Raw genomic sequence first — 17,734 nt, 5'->3', positions numbered from 1 at the left:
CCTCCAGCATGACATCTGTTACTCTGTGTGTTAATAAGAGTCTACAAAAGAATTGAGAATTTAAATATTCACTAAAATCAACTACTACCGTATCAATGGAGAAATGAAGAAAAACTTTAATAGGGGATACACATTTCACAAGATCTACAAAAAGAAAAGTGATCTTTTTCTTGAATTATGAGAAACTGCCTTGGCAGCATTTTTTAAACAAAGCTTCAAAACTGTAACAAAGAGCTTTTTGGTAACCACAGCAGTATTTTTTTTTAAAAAATCATAAGGTGTTTGGGGTGCACTTTTAATGCACTCATTTCCCAAATGATATGGAGAAAGTTAACATTTTAAAGACAGAAGCTTCTGTCCATACATTAATTAGTAACCTATCTCAACAACTTAACATCTGCATGGCTTCTGACAATTTACAAAGAATACTCGCATGTATTATCTCATTTGATCTTACTTAGAAAAAAGTACAGCATTATGCCTGGAAAACAGACAAAACTCAAAGCAGGTTTATCAGATTTTCTATACATTCTTAAGTTGTTTAACTTTGACATAAAACTTTACAAGCCACCAAGTAGGATGATATTTCCAGAGATAAATCAGTTCACCTAATACTAACAAGAGTTTCAAATGACCATGTGCTATAAATGCTATGAAACTACTTTTATCTCTATGGAGTTATTGTTAAGTGTTACTAATGGACATATCATCAGCAATGATCTATACCCACAGATATAATTTTACTTATATTTCAAGAATCTCAGTCTTTGGAGGCCAATTCAAATACATCAACCATATGTATTTATAAAGCCGATTACCTATTAGGAAAACTGTCCATAGATTTGAGAAAAAAAAAACACAAAAGTATAAAATTTTCTCCATACAGTATCTCCCTTTCCAAAATCTCAAGTAACTCTTCCAAAATCTCAGGTACTACTTGTATTAATATTATAAGGATGATCACAAAATGTCCCAATTCATACCAACTACTTTTGTTTATAGCCATTGTACATAATACAAGACTAATTCCTCTTCAAAATAATTCCAACAGCATTCTGTAACTAGGCGCAGCATCCTTAAGATATCCACAATAAGTCTACTTTGTGTAATAGCGTAAGCAAGTAAAAAGCAGTCAAAGAGTTCAGTTTTAAATAGCAAATGTAATTTATTAATGGAATTTTTTTTTTAGTGAACTTACTCAAAATCTTTCTGGAACTTTAGGGTGTTAATCCTGTTGCTTAGTTGAAGCTACGATGAGCTATAATAAGTACCAAGACCCTCAAAATTCAGAGTTGCATTATCTTGCTGTAGCACCTCCTGCTGGATAGCATTTAGAGCTCTTCATGTAAGCAGGAGAAGAATATATCTGAGGCAACGCCTTCCAGAAGATTGAATAGGAAAAAGGATGGACCCTTCAAAACTAAAAGAAATAGGGCCCCGTCCATCACTTTAACTCTTAAAAATAAAATCTGGCATAGGGTATAAGTCTCTTTAACCTATTACCATTCCAGATCCATAAAGACCTGCCTAAGTCCAACGTGCAAAATGCTTAAAGAAAGCTTGTAAAATTACCTAAAAACTATTTAAAACCCATCAAAAGCACTCAAGCAAAAGGCTATTATGGCCAGGCAAGCAATGCCAGTCATATTGGAAATACTATTATATTAACAAAAGCAAAAGTCTGACATAAAGAAAAGCACCTGGAATATTTTTAACATGGTAGCCAGAAGTTTGTGTTTTGAGAATTTTCTGCACTACTACTATGCTCTTCACTTAAGGATAGTTGTACCTCTACAGAAGTTTTAAGTACAGACATATTTTTTACAAACATGAGTAACTACACATAAAAACATCCTCTTTGCCATCAAAAGCTATTCCTGAGATTTTAAAATTCATTCTTCAGACATTTTAAATAGCCCCTATAGCTCATTTTAATTAAGCCCATGATGTAGACCCCATGTACAAATGGAGACAGAAAAAGAGAATAGGCAGGCACTTACCAAAATCAAAATGAAAATAGTATTTCCAATAAAAATGGAGTAACAGTTTCCTACAAAACCGTGAAACCAAGTAAATTGTGAAACTTAAAAAAAAAAAAAGAATGGGGGTGGGGAGGGGGGAGGGGGCTAGTCTTCAAAACCAAAAGAAAAGCTGACCTATTTATGTCTACTGCCCAAACATGAGTGAATACCAAATGTAAACAAACAACATAAACACTGAAAAGTGCACTTAGGTCTAAGCCCCAATTTCAGTTTCTTTACCAGGCCCTCAATGAAACTGCAGATGTTGATGAGAATCCTCTATAAAAGGAGATATTCCGGCTCTCTGCCCTAAAGAACCCCTATAAAGTGTGCCTGTGAAAAGGCTTCCTTCCTAGAGTGCACACACTGCTTTAAAAAAAAAAAAAACTTTCACCAGTCCAAATTAATCTGATTCTAATATTCAGCTATCAATTATTAATATACAAATGCTCTTCCTTCTCTAAAGTCCCCAGCTAAAACATCCACATTCCTAACACCTACTATTAAAAAAAAAACGAACAGCTCGCTCCCCGGCGATGGGCACATCTTTGAAATCCAAAACACAGCCACAAAGTTCACTGTCAAGGCCAGTGCTGAGGCCCACACAGGCCCGGACCTTCACTCCCATCTGAGATTCTGGAAAGCCATCCATGCAAAGACATCATTTAAAAACGGCACAATGTGGACGTGCAGAGTGAGACCCTCCACTTCAAGACCTAAACAAAGAATATTTCCACAGATGACCGGAATATGATGACACCGGATTCATCAATGAAAACAAAACCTGCCTACCATTAGCAGTCATCCCCGGGTCTCAACAACTCAACTACTTAGAAATCACTCTCGGCACAGCTGCACCCCACCACCGGCGTGTGGCCTTCTCCGGGGGTGCGAGCCACCGACAAAGTTGAAAGGAGACATTCTTCCCCGGGTGCCCAAATCTCGACATCCACCCCTCCCCTGCCGGGGCCACCTTGCTGCTACCCACCATCGCGAGCGCGGTCAGGGGGAAAAAAAAAAAGAAATCCTAACAGCACCGCTCAGCAGAATAAAGAGACCAAAGAGAGGATGACGAGAAGTGTTGGGAACTGCGTGCACGGCGGGGCTGGACCAAACGGAAAGAGTCCCACTCCGCGCGCCCCTCCCCCCGGCGGGGGCGCGGGCGGGGGAGGGGCGGCCGCGGCCCCTCTCGGAGCGGCCTGCCAGCCCCGGCCCGCGCGGGGTCCCGGGGGCGCCCTGCGGCCGCGGGCGGCGGGGGCGAGTGCGGGAGGGCCGGGCCCGGGGTGAGGGGTGCAGGCCGACTCTCCGGAATAACAAGTTGCAGAAGAAGAAGAATAAGCGGAATTTCCCCAACGCTTCTCCGGCCACCCAAGACAAATGCACCAACACACACACACACACACACACACACACACACACACACACTCGGGCCCGGCAGCGTCAGCAGCCGCAGCTTTTTTTTTTTTTTTTAACCAGATCCCTCAGTCACCAAACAAGATGGTTTTCCAAAAAAAAAAAAAAAAAAAAATTTTTTTAAATAATCATAATAAAACTTCCCCTCGACAGCATCCCGGGGAGGGGGGAGGGTGATGAAAGAGCCAAGGCGACCCTGCCCGGGCGGAGGGGCGGCCCCGGCCCCGCGCCCCCCGCCCCCGCCCCGGCCCCCTCCCCGGCCCCCCGCCGGGACAATGTGACGCCCCCTCCCCGCCGCCCCCGGCGCGCCGCCTCTGTCACCCGGAGGCTCCGGCCCTGCACTCAGCGCCCAGGCTCCCGAGGCGGCTCATAAACTTACTTCCAATTTATCCTGGGGAGGGGTGGAGGGCAGAGGGGAGGAAGAGGGGGAGCCCAGGTTTTCCCATTGTCTTTTTTTTAGGGGGGGAGGAAGAGGAAGGGCACGCAGGGGGGCGCCCCGAAGGGGAAGTTATGGCTCCAATCTCAAGTTGACTGCGGGGTCCTGGCGAGCACACCCCCCCCCCTTTACCTCCTCCCTCCCACACACCCCTCCCCTCCCCCCACAACAAACTCCAGGCAGGCAGCCCCTGTTCCTCCCCTCGACAAACACCAGAGACAAGACAGAGAGAGGGAGAGAGCCGGGGGGAGAGGGGGAGGGGGAGGGGGAGAGCTCCTCCAGGAAGGGAGAGAGAGCAGAGTGAGAAGAGAGAATGGAAAAGCTGGGATACTGCACCCTCCTGCTGCTGGCTGGCTGTCCCCCCTGGCAGCTGGAGGCAGGAACTCTGAGCAGGAGAAGCGGGAGGAGGAGGAGGAGGGAACTCTTCTTCATGGGGAGGGAGGGAGGGAAGGAGCCGGGGCTGCTGCTGCTGCTGCTGCTCTGGGCCTCTCGCACTTTTTAGATCTTAGTGTGTTAAAATGGTAGGTTGTTCCCTGCTCCCTGCTCCCTCCTCCTCCTCCTCGCCTCTCCGCTCCCTCTCTCACTCACTCACTCACTCTCTCTCTCTCTGGGCTGTTTCTTTCCTCCTCTTCCCCAGGCAAAGGGGGTGGGGGAGGAGGGGTGGGGGGAGGCACTGGATCCTCCTCCTCCTCCAGGAGGGACACACTCGGCTCCGGGCCGGAGCAGGAGGGGGGGTCAGAGCAGCAGGAGAGAAACTGTGGGAGACAAACAAGCCCAACTCTTCATCCTCCTCCTCCTCCTCCTCGCAGCAGCAGCAGCGAGCACCGCCAGCCCATTCACCACCCGGCCCCGGGCCGCAGCACCTCCGCCGCCTCAGCCCGGGGATCCCTCCGCCCAGGCCCAGACACACTCGCCCGCGCGGGAGCCCGCCGCGCGGCCCCGCCGGCCCGCCGCCGCCGTGCGCGCCCCCGCCGCTCCCGAGAGCCGGGCGAGAGGGACTGACTGGGGCTGGGAAAGCGGGGACGAGGGCGGGGGGAGAGGAGGCACCGGGGGAGAGAGGGGCACCGCGGGGCGGGAGGGGGCCGCCGGGCCGAGGGGTCCCGCGGCCGGCCCGGGCCCCCGCGCCTCCGCCCGAGGCCCCCTGGACACACGGGGTCCCCCCCCTGCTTCCCCCGGGGGCGGCGGGGCGACGGCGGGGGCCCGCGGCGGCGCTCGGGCGGGCGGACTACTTGACGTGTCGGTGCGGCGAATTTATTTCACTTTGCCTAAGGAACGGGGTGTGCTGCGGCGCCCATTGCCTAGGGAAAAAACCCGGATGTAAAGTGAGTGAAACTAAACTAGAGTGAAGTAGGGCAGCAGCAGCCAAACTCCAGTGCCGCGGCGGCGGCGGCGGCGGCGGCGATGGGGCTGCGCCCGGAGCTGCGGCGGCCAAACTCCGGGGCCGCCGCCAGGATGGGCCGGGGCAGCGCTGCAGCTCGGCTCCGGGGCGCTGCAGCCGAGGCGAGGCCGGCGCCCGCCGCGGCCCCCCGCCCCAAGTCCGCGGCCGGAGCCCCGCTCCCCCTCCCGCCGGCAGGCGCTGCCGATGGGGCTCCGGAGCGGCCCCAACTCCCTCCCGTGCAACAGCCGTTCTCAGGGGCCGGGGAGCCGCGGCGGGGAAGCACCGCAATGAGGGCGCGTGGTCCAGGCGCCGGCAGCAGGATGCCAGCTCCAGTCGGATGCAACATGCCCTCCCGGCCGCCGCTCGCCCGCTCCCTCCCTCCCTCCCGCCCCGCCACCCCGCCCCCTTCCCAAATAACTACCCTGGAACCACTTTATTAGCCGCGCCGCGTCCCGCACTCGCTCCGGGGAGGGGCGGGGGACGGGGTCCTCCGCTCACCTTTATTTATTGCTGCTTTCTCCCCCCTCTCCATGTTTTTTATTCCTAAGTTCTTTTGTTCTAAGGGGGATGATGGCATTTACTTTTCTGCTTTGTGTAGCAGGGCAATCACGGGGAATCGGCCACGTAGAATCCGGCGGTTTGTCATATTTTATTAGTGAAAGTATTTTATGCCTAAGTCTACCTCCAAGGACTGTAACATGGAGAACTGCAGGGAGAAACACACACACACACACACACACACACACACACACACACACACACAACAGCAGCAGGAGAATTCTTGTTTTGAGAGGTTTCTTGGCGGGGTGGAGGGGGTGGGGGAGGGCCTCTTATTTTTTTGGAGGGGGTTTGTGTAGGTTTTTGTAATCGATAGTTTTCAACTTAAAGCTTAATGTGTTTGTATAGATATACTACTGAATGCTAAAATAATCCCAAACCGCAATAAAGAAAAAAGTCCAAAACACTCGATTTAAAAAAAAATAAAAAATCCTTACTGGACAGTGATATTATCTGCCCTGTGCAGCACGCTGGACTTAACACAGTGTTGGCCTTCGAATGTTAAATAACAATAAACCTCAACCTCAACTGAATACAAATGGGGGGTGGGGGTGGTTTTGTTTTTAAGGCTCAGCACTTTTGTAGCATCTGCCACTACGCATTTTCCAGGCATTGATTAGCCATGCAACTCCCACAGGCATGAAGTCCAGTTTCTGCAGATGAAGAGCAACAGTGGTGAGATGATTTGCCCAAAGTCAAACTGAGTCATTGGCAGAAGAACCCAGGCTCTATTTATTACTAGTCTCATCTTTTCCATTGAAATAGTATTTCCTCCAGGAGGTAAACAGTATTTCAAAATAAGTAGACATTCTTTACCTATCTCCACCAGAGGTGCTTTGAGATCCGTGGATATGAAGGTATTTTCTTACTTCTGTGACCTGCAAAATTAACTTTAGTTTCCCAGGAAAAAAGCTATTTTTAAAAATTCTGATTTCTTAAAGCTAAAAACTAAAGTATAGGTTTTATTTTACATGTGTAGGCCATTTCGCACTTGCAGCTTTTTGTTGGAAAAAAAAAAATTCACAGCAGAGAAAGTGTGTAAGAGTTTGAGAGGGAAAATGAAAATCCCTATAAATGATTCAAGAAGCCTGGATGAACTCATAATGTTGTGAAACTAAACCCATAACGCAGACAAGATGAATAACAGGAGGACAGGCTGGGCAGTAAGACCGGGCTTTACCATCTAGAGATAACTCTAATGTATTTAGATGAGAGAGGGAGGCGGAATTTCAAGCTGGACTGACTAATGGTGTCATTTCAAATCAGCCCAGGCGGTCAGAATTTTTTTCAGAGCAATATTGCTGTAGTGTTCTTTCTAGAAAAGAGTTCAAAATTTTTTCAGAGTTTCAGAGAAAAAATTCAGAAGCCCAAATTGCACCTGAATGTATAAATGACATAGAACAGGGATCAGCAAACTATTTTCTGTAAAAGCCCAGATAGTACATATTTTAAACTTTGCAGACCAGTTTCTGTCACAACTTCTCAACTCTGCAATTATAGCACAAAAGCAGCCATAGAAAATATGTAAACAAATGAGCCTGGCTGTTTATTTATAGGCTTTGACATTTGAATTGTATGACTTTTCATGTGTCACAAAATAATACTTTAATTTTTCAACCATTAAAAAAAACATTAAAAAACTCTTAGCTCATGGGCCTCACAAAACCAGGAGGTGGGCAGGATTGGGCCATGGGTTGTTGTTTACTGACCTGGCTTTAGAAGACTGAAGTTCATTCAGCTGCTGAACTTCTTGTACCAGAGGTTGCTTGGTTACTAAGATGTTTGTATAGCACTCAAAAGTCAGTGTCATGCAAAATCATGTTTTAGATATTTACACTTAATTAAAATATTTAACTGAATAATTGTCTAACACTCCTATACCTATCAAACTCTATGGAAAAGAATAGCTTGAGAGTCATCGATAGACCAAGTTTCTATTGACATACTCTTCCTCACTCTAGGATGGTGAACAACGGAACCAAGCAGACTTGGGTTCCAACACGTAAAAAGTATCATCACTCCTTTTCAACTAAGGCACCTTGGGCAAGTCACTTAACCTCTCAGTCTCCCTATTTTGTAAAATGCAGCTATTAATACCTACTTGGTAAAGCTGTTGAGAAGATTGAATGAAATAATTCATGAAAAGTGCTTAGCACAGTGCCTGGCACGTGGGACTGCATAATACATCTTTCTCTGTGACCTCAAGTTCATTCTCTGAGTTAACATAGCTCTGGAGGAGGTGAACATGTGGTGTTCCAATATCTTGTCAGTGCAGATGTGGCATATGGGGTCCAAAGAGTCTTGGGGTGATTTCAGTTTGTGGGGTTGGTACTAAGATATATTTTGGTGGGTCTGTCTCAGCTCTAGGTATGCCTAAAGAGATCCACACTTAGGCCTCCTGAACCCGGGTGTTTCTCATACAGAAAGATAATACCTGGTGGAATTTTTTGAAAGGGCTAAATGGCATAAATGCTAAAGAAAAAATGTAACAATTAGTATAAGTTAGTGAAAATCCCATAAAAAAAAAGCTGAAAATTGCAAATTTACAATCAGAAGTTTCTTTGAGGCAAATCATTCAACTTTTAGACATGAATGACAATAGCAGGTGCTCAATAGAATTTGCTCCCCTACCACCTAGTTACCCTCCAAAACCATTTATCATCCATAAAACCGTGTTGAGCAAAGTTAAAAATCCAATTTTGAATGTTATTAAACACTGAAGTGCAGTTCTAAATATTTATAAAAATCGTCAAATCTGTTAGTGTTTTCCTATATATTCCTGCCTTCCATTCCATGCTTCAGAGGTCATACAGTGTCTAAGAGTACAAAACACCTACAATTTATTGCTATATACACACACACACACACACACACACACATGTATATATATATATATATATATATATATATATATATATATATATATATATATATTATGGAAGACAGGAGCTAGGGACTTAACTTTTGTTTGACAGAAAATATTTAATTTATATTGGGATTCTATTGGATGATGTAAAATGTCATTTAAAATGATATAACAGCTAGCTCTCTATAAGGACTATCAGTCTAATGCAGAGACATTGTAAATATAGGGGAAAATATAATGGAGACATTATACTATTTACAGTATTAATAGAGGCATTATGTATTATAATGGAGAATGAAGAAGTTTCTTCTAGATTTTCTTATTTTACACTTTTGTAGTAGCATAATATACACCATAGCCATGGATACATGGCATTTTTGTACTTGTATTTGTATATGTCTATCTCTGATGTTCTGGAACTTGACAGTACTTCAAAGTAATGAAGTACTCCCCTCCCCTCACAAACTAATTGAACAGCTTTCTCATGCAGCTCCCCTGTCCGTGCTTCGCTCAACCACTAGCCTTTTTTCGACTCCAGGCTGAAAAGTAATCCCATTATCTCTTAAAAGGTCAACCCAAAGAAGATTTGAAGTCTGTCTGGAAACCTGAGGGTCCCACTTCTCTATGGAGGCAGGGAGGTAACTATTAGAGTTCATCAACTCTTCTTTTCTAATTCTTATTGGGCTGGAGTAAATGAAAACCTGGTGGTAACAACAAAGTGCTTTAAAAAGTAGAGGAGACACATCAATGTGATTTTTAAAGAATTATGACAGAAAATCCCCAGTGACGAGCAGAAGTTGAGTGTATGTTCTTTCTCTCTACTGTCTCAGTGGTTTCTGATCTTTAAAAAATCTTCACATTAACTGCGCTGTGTGTACATTTATGGTAAGTCAAAGTCATAATTGGAAACGGGTCAGGTAACTTGTAAATAAATAAATATTGGCAGATAAGCAGTAGACTCTCTGGAGAATACCTTCAATTGCATTACTTTGCCATAATCTCCAAGGTCAATTTAATCCTAAGCAACTTCAGGTAGGTGTGTGTGTGTGTGCATGTGTGTGTGCGCATGTGTGCGTGTGTGTGTGTGTGTGTGTGTGTGTGTGTGTGTGTGTAAGTAACAGAATTAACTAGACCAAGGTTTCTCAACCTTGGCACTACTGACATTTGGGGCCAGATACTTTTTTGTTGTGGGGGCATTGTGGAATATTTAGCAGCATTTCCATCCTGGACCCACTAGATGCCAAGAGCACCTCCCCAACAGTTGTGACAGCCCCAAATGCCTCCAGACATTGCCAAATGTCCCATTTCTTCTGTGTGTGTGTGTGTGTGTGTGTGTGTGTCAGGGTGGGGGTACCATTGAACTAGCCCAAACACCATAGATAGATTTAAGTGTGCATTTGTCAGTGTGTGACTCTGCCCTTCACAGAAGCAAACCCCAATTCCTTTTCTAGAAGTAACTGATGTAGATCAGGGGGCCTAGGCTGAACCTATTGTGAAAATCTAAAACGGTCACAATTAAAGCTCTAGACATGTCTGCCTTAAAGCTGCTGAGCTGCTAAAAGAATCACAGGGAGAGCCTCTGAGAATGGGGATGTTAAAAGAATTTTATCATCTTGTATTTGCACCTTTAGTTTATCTATTATCAACATAAATAAATTGTATTGTGGGCCTGAGCAGTGACATTATCTAGTGGAAGGTATTCCCAGATTTGGAGTCTGAGAACCTGAGCTGGGGTCTGAGCTCTGCAAATGACTATCTAATCACTTTATCTCTCTGCGCCTATTTCCTTGTCCAAAATGGGGAAAACAACGATGTTTAACCACTGCATTGTTGTGAGGGTCCAAGCTGTTAGTGAGAAGTGCCAGGGCTTGTTCTTGAGGAATCAGGAACTTTGGAATCAGTCAGTCTTGGGTTGACTTTGGGCAAATGATGCACTGTTGTAAGCCACAGTTTCCTTATGTGCAAAATGCAGAAATAATCATATGCCTTCATAGTGTTGTTGTGGAAGTTAAATGAGATAACATATGTCATACATGCTGTATAGGTATTATTTTGGTCTTTGGTAAATTGTATCACATTGTACAAATGCATATAATTTTATCATTATTTCTTCTCTGTGGGCATGGAAACCTGGAAATCTGAAGAACAAGTTGATGCATCTATATGAGTGAAACCCTGTGATACAATGTAACATCCCAAATTCCAACCAAGTGAAAGCAGCATTCAACAGTAGTGTGCAACCTTCTATCTTCCAAGTTAAATCAGGCCACAGGTTTGTTGCAACAACATAAGGTTCTCCTCCCCTTATTGAAATAATGTTCTAATAAGTTTTTTACAACCTCTGCATCACATAAAACACATGGGGTCAGGCAGCATGCCCAGCTAGCACAATGTATGTCCTGTTCGGAACATTTAAATCTGACCAGGTGCTGTTGCAATATTCACCTTCCCCAAGAGCATTGGCAAATGGCATTGCAGTCCTAAAATGAGGTGCCAGGAGGTGTTTTCTAAGTTAAAATATAAATAAGGGGATCTAGGGGTATCTTTTACATAAACTTTTTAATTAAAGTATAACTTTCATATGGAGAAGTGCACAAATCACAAGTTGTGCATTTCATTAAATTTTCACAAAGCAAACACACCTATGTAATTATTAAGTGTTTTTAAAGTTTAGAGAACTCTGTATTAAACATGTTTTTTATCATTAGAAAGGTAACAAAAAGTTATAATGAATTAAAGCAGTGGATATTTCCAGAAAAGATAGCAAATGACTGTGCTGGGCAAATGTGATTTTGAATTCTCAAGTGAAAATAATTGCAAAATGATAAATGGCCAATAGATAGTCATATCACTATCTATTACTTGATATGTAGATGCTAGAAAATTAATTTAAAGGGCCTCAGTCTTCTCATCTGTTAAGTGGGGATAATAATGGAATTGTTTTTAGGATTAAATGAAATAACACTTGCAAAGGTTTGGATTAGTTCTGGCACATAAGCTCTGAATAATATAAGTTATTACCCATTTAGGACAGTGTCCTAAGGGACCATAAGAAGGAAGTTACAGAGATCTCAAGAATTCTTTTTTAAAAATAGGGGAAATTCTGCACAGAAGGAGAGCTGGATCAGAATAGCTAAGGGCCGCCGTCACTGAGCCCGAGGACCAGCAGGGAGGGTCGATCTGTGGTAAAGGCTAGAGAACGAAGCCTGAGAGAAAGCAAGGTACCTGGAGGTGGCAGGCAGGGTGATGAACCAAGAAGCTGTAAAGACAGTGCAGTTCTGAACAGAAAGCCACAGGGTGTACCCAGCATCCAAACAGGACATGACCTGATTTTTCAAAGACCAGAGTAAAGTCTAGGAGTGATTGTTTGGTGTAGGCCTAGAGAGAGAGAAAAGAAAGAAACAGCAGCCACTGGAAACATAATCCCAGGAATCAGAGCCTTGAAAGGGGCTTCGTTTAAGACTATATTCAAGACCAAGGGACTAGAGCATCTTATAACTTAAGAATGACCTCAACAATAGATCTTAAGGCCTAGCATTCCTTCATATTGAAACAAGATGTCATTCTGCACTTGAATCAACTTGGATCCTGAATAAGAGAAAGAGATAACTACTAAGAAAGAAAAGAATGGAGGGAGACTGAGTCTCGGAACCCACGCCTGGCAGAGAAATCTCTCCGTCTGGATGATGACAACCGAGGTTACCCCAAATCCAGCCAGCAATCGGATTTGTCACGGCTTCATTATCCCAATCTTGTAAATGACCTATCATTGCTCTAAGGGTCTTTGAAAGGAGGCAATTTGGTTTCTTTTCCCTTGATTGGTTGTAGGAGATGCATCAGTGTATAAGATTCAGCAAGGTAATTTTGGTGAATAACTGTGACCCAGTGTTCTCACTTTCATGAAACATCTGTCACTGATGGATGAAGAGTATGAAATAACCAAGCCAGGGATGGTAAATATGTGGCCTGTGGGTTTCTGAGAGCCTGAACTTGGCCTCAGAATCCTTCTCAGCACAGTGCCTCAGGCAGGCATTACCAACTGTTTGGAGTTTGCTCAAGAGAGAAACCCATTTTGTCATACCTGGATTTCCCCCTCACCTCTTGCTATAATCAGTGCACCTATCTATCCTACCCAGTAATCCCAAAGCCCAATATAAAGGGTATCAGGTATGAAATCTGCCTGGCTCCAACCCTATACATTTAAAATAAGTCCTGGGTGGGTAACAATTGCTTCTCTATTTAAGGACCTATTCTCATATTTCTGAGTTTATAACTGACTTATGACCTATAAATAGTCACATCAACCTCAGTGCTGAATAATTTACGTAGTGAGGTCATGCTCTCTGGATGAACCTGACACCCATTAGTGTTAAGAGTAGTCAGCCATGTGCAGCCAAGCGAGAACACATGGAGAACCACACCTCCAACACGGGAGTGGACCAGCAGAAGGCTTAGATTGTATGGCCTCCTTTACGCCCGTCGGGCCAGTATTTCTCTTTAGCTTCATTTTCTTCCCCTCTAAAATGGGATATTATTTTCCCATAGGTGGCAACATTAGGAGAACTATCAAAATAATAGTTTCTAAGGTTCTCAAGCTCAAAAACTTTAGACTCAAAGCACTATTTCTGTAGCTATAGTCCTCTTTGATGAAAGCCATCACAATGAATGAGATTGATCATTTGTGTTTTACACTTCAGTACATAAATAAGCCAAATCTCTTCCAAACTCTAGTTAATGAGATGAGAGAAAGGTTGTTAACAGCTTTTGGGTACAGTCCATGTTGTTCCCATCCATAAAATGGCCACACCAGACATCTCATTTCCCTCTCCTGTAGAGAACTAATAAGAGAAGTTGCAAATGAATGAGTGTACTAAAAACGGGTGCTGTCAGTGAAAGAAAGAGGAATTAATTAAATTTTAATTTTAAATTAAAATAACACCAATCTACCATCCCAGCACCTGGGTTGGTGATTGAAACCAGGGGTAGTAGTGGGTTAGGGACTTTGTGCTAAGAATTGCATTGGTGGATATGGAGAAACAGTATGTTCTCCTAACACTGAGAACAAGAGTTTAAAAACATGAAGCATCTTCCAGTAGCCACTTGGGGACTGCTGACTCCCCAGAGGTGCAGGGGTTACGAATCTCTGAGCCACAAACACTTTATTTTAATACTACTTCCTCAATTAGCATAAGCACAAACTTATTATTTTTCCAAGTACATTGTGTTGTCGCTGTTCGTTTAATAGAAAAGAAAAACTCATTCCAATTCAATCTGGATGAATATTACATTTCCTTTGATAAACGTCAGTGGGCTGATGGGAACAGACCCATTCCAAGCTGAAATGCTGGGACCTAAGCTTTGTGACTAACTGTGCCTAAAGACAGCTCATTTCATCTGGGAGTGTCCTCGCCTCAGCGGTCGAGGCAAAACCAAAAAGATCACAGCACAAAATCAACTGAGAGCCTGACAACATTAACGCAGCGAGCTTATGCTCATCTGTTATTGGAACTTGAGTCAATTTATACAAATGTTGTTTTAAGGGAAAATGCTTTGTCTGAGTAATTGTGAATAACTAGAAAAGGCAAGCAAACAAACAAACAGAAATAGAAGAGCAGGTAATACAAGCGGGCTATCCTTCCAACCAAATTTTAGATCAAATTAAAATGTCTCATTTTTTTATTTTACCAAATTTACAATTTCAGAGAAAATTTATCCTTATTGCTGATTGGATTCCCACTGACCAATAGCTCCCAAAGCTTTAAATCTGAAATTTTCTGCCTTTTCAGGTGCACTTAGCTGTTTGACACATTGGGGTGTCTTAAATTTCTGTGAACTGGGAATCCAGATTCCAGTTCTGCTACTCACTGGCTGCACACTTTAAAAAGTCATTGGTTTAACAGGTTTCAGGGTTTTTTCATCTTTTACATAAAAATAGTTGTATCTTAGCACACCAGGATAATTGGGGGATTTAAAACAGGGATCTCTAAAATTTTCCTAATGAGTTTTTCTCCCATGAAGACTTATTGTTAATAATTAACAGTAAAAAGAACAGTTGCCATGTACTAAGCATTCTGGGTCAGATGTTTTGTACAGACTTAAAATAGATAAGAAAACTGAGCAGAGGTGTTAAGTAAATTACCTAAAATCACATAAATAGTAAATGGCAAACCTGGGATTCCTGCCCACGGCTATTCAGATTCTGGGTCTGTTTTCTAATGAGAATTCCATGAGCCAAAGGAATGACTCAGGCAAGGCTTTCAGAAGAATGAATGGATCCTGAGATAGGGGTCTCTAAGGAAGAGCAACTAACCTTCTCCTTTGGCAAAAAAGAGAAGCAGGTCTCTGTCACAGGTAGGAAGACACATGATATGATGGAAGATGTGGGATTTGGAGTCCGATTGGCCTGGGTGAGAATTTTGGCTAAGTTACTCCTTAGCTGAGGGGCCTTGGACAGGTTATTTATCCACTCTTCACCTCATTTTTCTCATCTCTGAAATAGGGATAATAATACAGAGTTGTTTCAGTGGTTAAAAATAATCCATGTAAAGTGTCTTGCACATAGTAGGCATGTAATATGTGGCAGGCAAAATATAAATCCTTTCATAAGTACCTTGGCAGCATTTCCCAAAGTGTGTTATTAATAAGCATTATGTAATAAAAAGAAAAAAGATTAAAGCAATTTTATGTGAGGGGACAATTGGTCAAGTAAATCTGGGAGAGGCTGTTAAGCAAAGTTAAACTGTTTATTTACTGCAGGACTTCTTAGAGCATCGGTTCTCAACCTGTGGGTCGCGACCCCTTTGGGGGTTGAACGACCCTTTCACTGGGGTCGCCTAAGACCATCGAAAAACACATATATAATTACATATTGTTTTTGTGATTAATCACTATGCTTTAATTAGGTTCAATTTGTAACAATGAAATTGGGGGTCACCACAACGTGAGGAACTGTATTAAAGGGTCGCGGCATTAGGAAGGTTGAGAACCACGGTCTTAGAGTCTTTAAATTACAAAGATGTAATAGGATTCTCCAAGAGGAAGCATTTTCCCAATTTATTTGATGATATAGCCCCATGTTTATGGGAATCTTACAGGACTGGTGTTCTTGGAACACAGGTTAGGAAGCACAGATCTGGTGAGTTTTGGAAGAAAAAGTTGGGTTCCTCAGGTCCAGCCATCATTTAGCATTTACTATTTTGTGGTACCTCCAGAGCCATCTCTCATCTCCATTTATTTCTCCCTAAAGTAGGACTTCCCCTTTTTACAAATGTCACAGAATGAAGCTCTAAAGAGTGATTTCCAGCTTCCATTCAAGTGAAAAGTTCAGCTCCCAACAGGACTAGGCAACATCCACAAAGCAAACCAAGCAAGACCCACGGGACCAAGGCATTATTGGGCCTCTCAGGATGCAGGACACCGCTCCTCCTTGCCTCCAATCAGAGAAGCTTAAAAAGTGCAGGTTACTCCACAGACCACCAGAAGGTACAGGCATGGAGAAAAGAGACGCTGCCACTTACACAGAGAATAAGAGGTCGGCCCACCCAAAGTGACTGCCTAGGCTCCTGTCCATGCACTTGTCAAAGGCCAGCCCAGCCCATGGAGGGGGAAAGAATTGGAGAGGATCAGCTTTTTATTTTCATGTAAAAAGCACTTGCCCCCGGGTTATAAATGTTATTGCATTTGTGTAGCACTTTACTGCTGCCCTCAGCTTGCAAGCATCACAGGATCCCAGTGGCAGTACTTTTATAACCCTTGATCAATAGCTTATTTCTATCGCCTTCAGTCCCAGCTGCCAATCCGTTCTGTATAATGTGGAAGGCAGACTTCGCTGCTCTCCAGCTGTACATGTTATGAATGTAAACTCTACGAGTAACATATGTATGTGTGTGTGTGCATTGAGTGGGGGACATGGGAATTTTGAACAAGGAATGACAAAAATGGGCCCCTTGTTCTTGGAGACTACCACAAAGCTGGGGGGTTTACTAATGAATCTCTCTCTCTCTCTCTCTCTCTCTCTCTCTCTCTCTCTCTCTCTCTCTCTCCCTAGAGGGAATCTAGCACAAAGTAAGTGCTCAGGAAATATTTGTGGGTCTGGGTAGCAATGGGAGGGGAGGAAGAGAGCCCCAGAACATTCTCCTGAGGCTGCTTGAGCAGAGCAAAGGATGAAGGCTTCGTGTTGCCCACAGCACTGGGGACCACAAACAGCACTGTGTGTCTGCCAGGCACCATGGGAATCAGAGAAATAAGATGGCTAATGTAACCAGCTACTGCTGTTCTGTATCTCCCCGGAGCATAGTCAGCCAGGCAACCCCTTAGAGGGCAGATACTCCCCTCACCTTCACCCCCCCATCTCAGAAGCCAGTTTTAGGACCAACCCGCTCTAGGCGAGGCCTTGAAGCAAGACCCCAAGGCTCCCCAACATTCTCCAGCGCCAGCAAACTGACTCTGGCTCGCAGGAAGGCAGCCAGGCCTGCCCTTGTCTGAACCTGCGTCCTTGAGACTCGGCCAAACCTCTCGGGCTTGGCGGAGGGATGTTGAGGTGACATTCTTCTCCTGCCACTCAGCATCTTTTAAACAGTCCTCCTCCACCTTGGGAGAGTGCGCATGAACTCACAGGAGACTGGGGCCTCGGGAGCTGAACATCCCTTTCTCTCTCAGAGAGGAATTCGTCGCAAGTGAAAAAACACACCTCCCGTGAAAAATCAGAATCTGGGATGTCGGCAAGTGCTTTCTGGCGGAGTTCTTTTGGTTGCCAGTGGTAGAAGGCCACGTCAGGCGGAGTTAGTGAACACGGGACTTCACTGGGAGGACATCGGGGTGTCTCAAGGGGCCGGGAGGACCTGGCCCCACGCCCTGGAAGGGGTGGGAAGGAGGAGCAGTGACTGCCCATGTCTGCCTGCTGCCAGCTGCACTAGTTCCCTCCTCCTTGGGCTCAACCCGAGTTCACAGCCTGGGGAGGGGGGCGGGGGGGAGCAGGAGGTTGGCACAGGCCCTTTTGGCTCTGGACCACACCGCCTGTAGTGCACCGTGAATTAATATTTTTAATAAATCCTGTAATTATC

The 17,734-nt window shown here is 44.4% G+C and overlaps 1 protein-coding gene and 1 long non-coding RNA gene across 24 annotated transcripts in view; one reads left to right on the top strand and one right to left on the bottom strand.

Annotated features, from left to right (window-relative positions):
• PHF21A (PHD finger protein 21A) overlaps positions 1–4,460 on the bottom strand; it is a 172,073-nt gene extending 167,613 nt beyond the window's left edge. For 16 of the 22 annotated variants that reach the window (XM_059709545.1, XM_059709543.1, XM_059709555.1 and 13 more), the window contains exon 1: positions 4,207–4,460. The gene's annotated coding sequence lies outside the window, so the exon portion shown is untranslated. Of the gene's footprint in view, positions 1–1,198; positions 1,918–3,009; positions 3,149–3,813; positions 3,965–4,206 lie in introns of those variants that run through there. The other 6 variants (XM_059709540.1, XM_059709546.1, XM_059709539.1 and 3 more) reach the window with 4 other exon arrangements.
• A 496-nt stretch (positions 4,461–4,956) lies between these two features.
• On the top strand, positions 4,957–16,711 carry LOC132241221 (uncharacterized). 2 transcript variants are annotated; one of them, XR_009454465.1, is made up of 4 exons: positions 4,957–5,192; positions 9,242–9,310; positions 10,817–10,944; positions 15,922–16,711. It is a non-coding gene; the product is annotated as an uncharacterized LOC132241221 (long non-coding RNA). The 2 variants fall into 2 exon arrangements; XR_009454464.1 differs by having other exon boundaries at positions 15,919–16,711.
• Positions 16,712–17,734: the final 1,023 nt, after the last annotated feature.

This window comes from Myotis daubentonii, chromosome 9, assembly GCF_963259705.1.
Source record: "Myotis daubentonii chromosome 9, mMyoDau2.1, whole genome shotgun sequence".
Classification (NCBI taxonomy): Eukaryota; Metazoa; Chordata; class Mammalia; order Chiroptera; family Vespertilionidae; genus Myotis; species Myotis daubentonii.
This window is presented reverse-complemented; position numbering and strand designations above follow the sequence as displayed.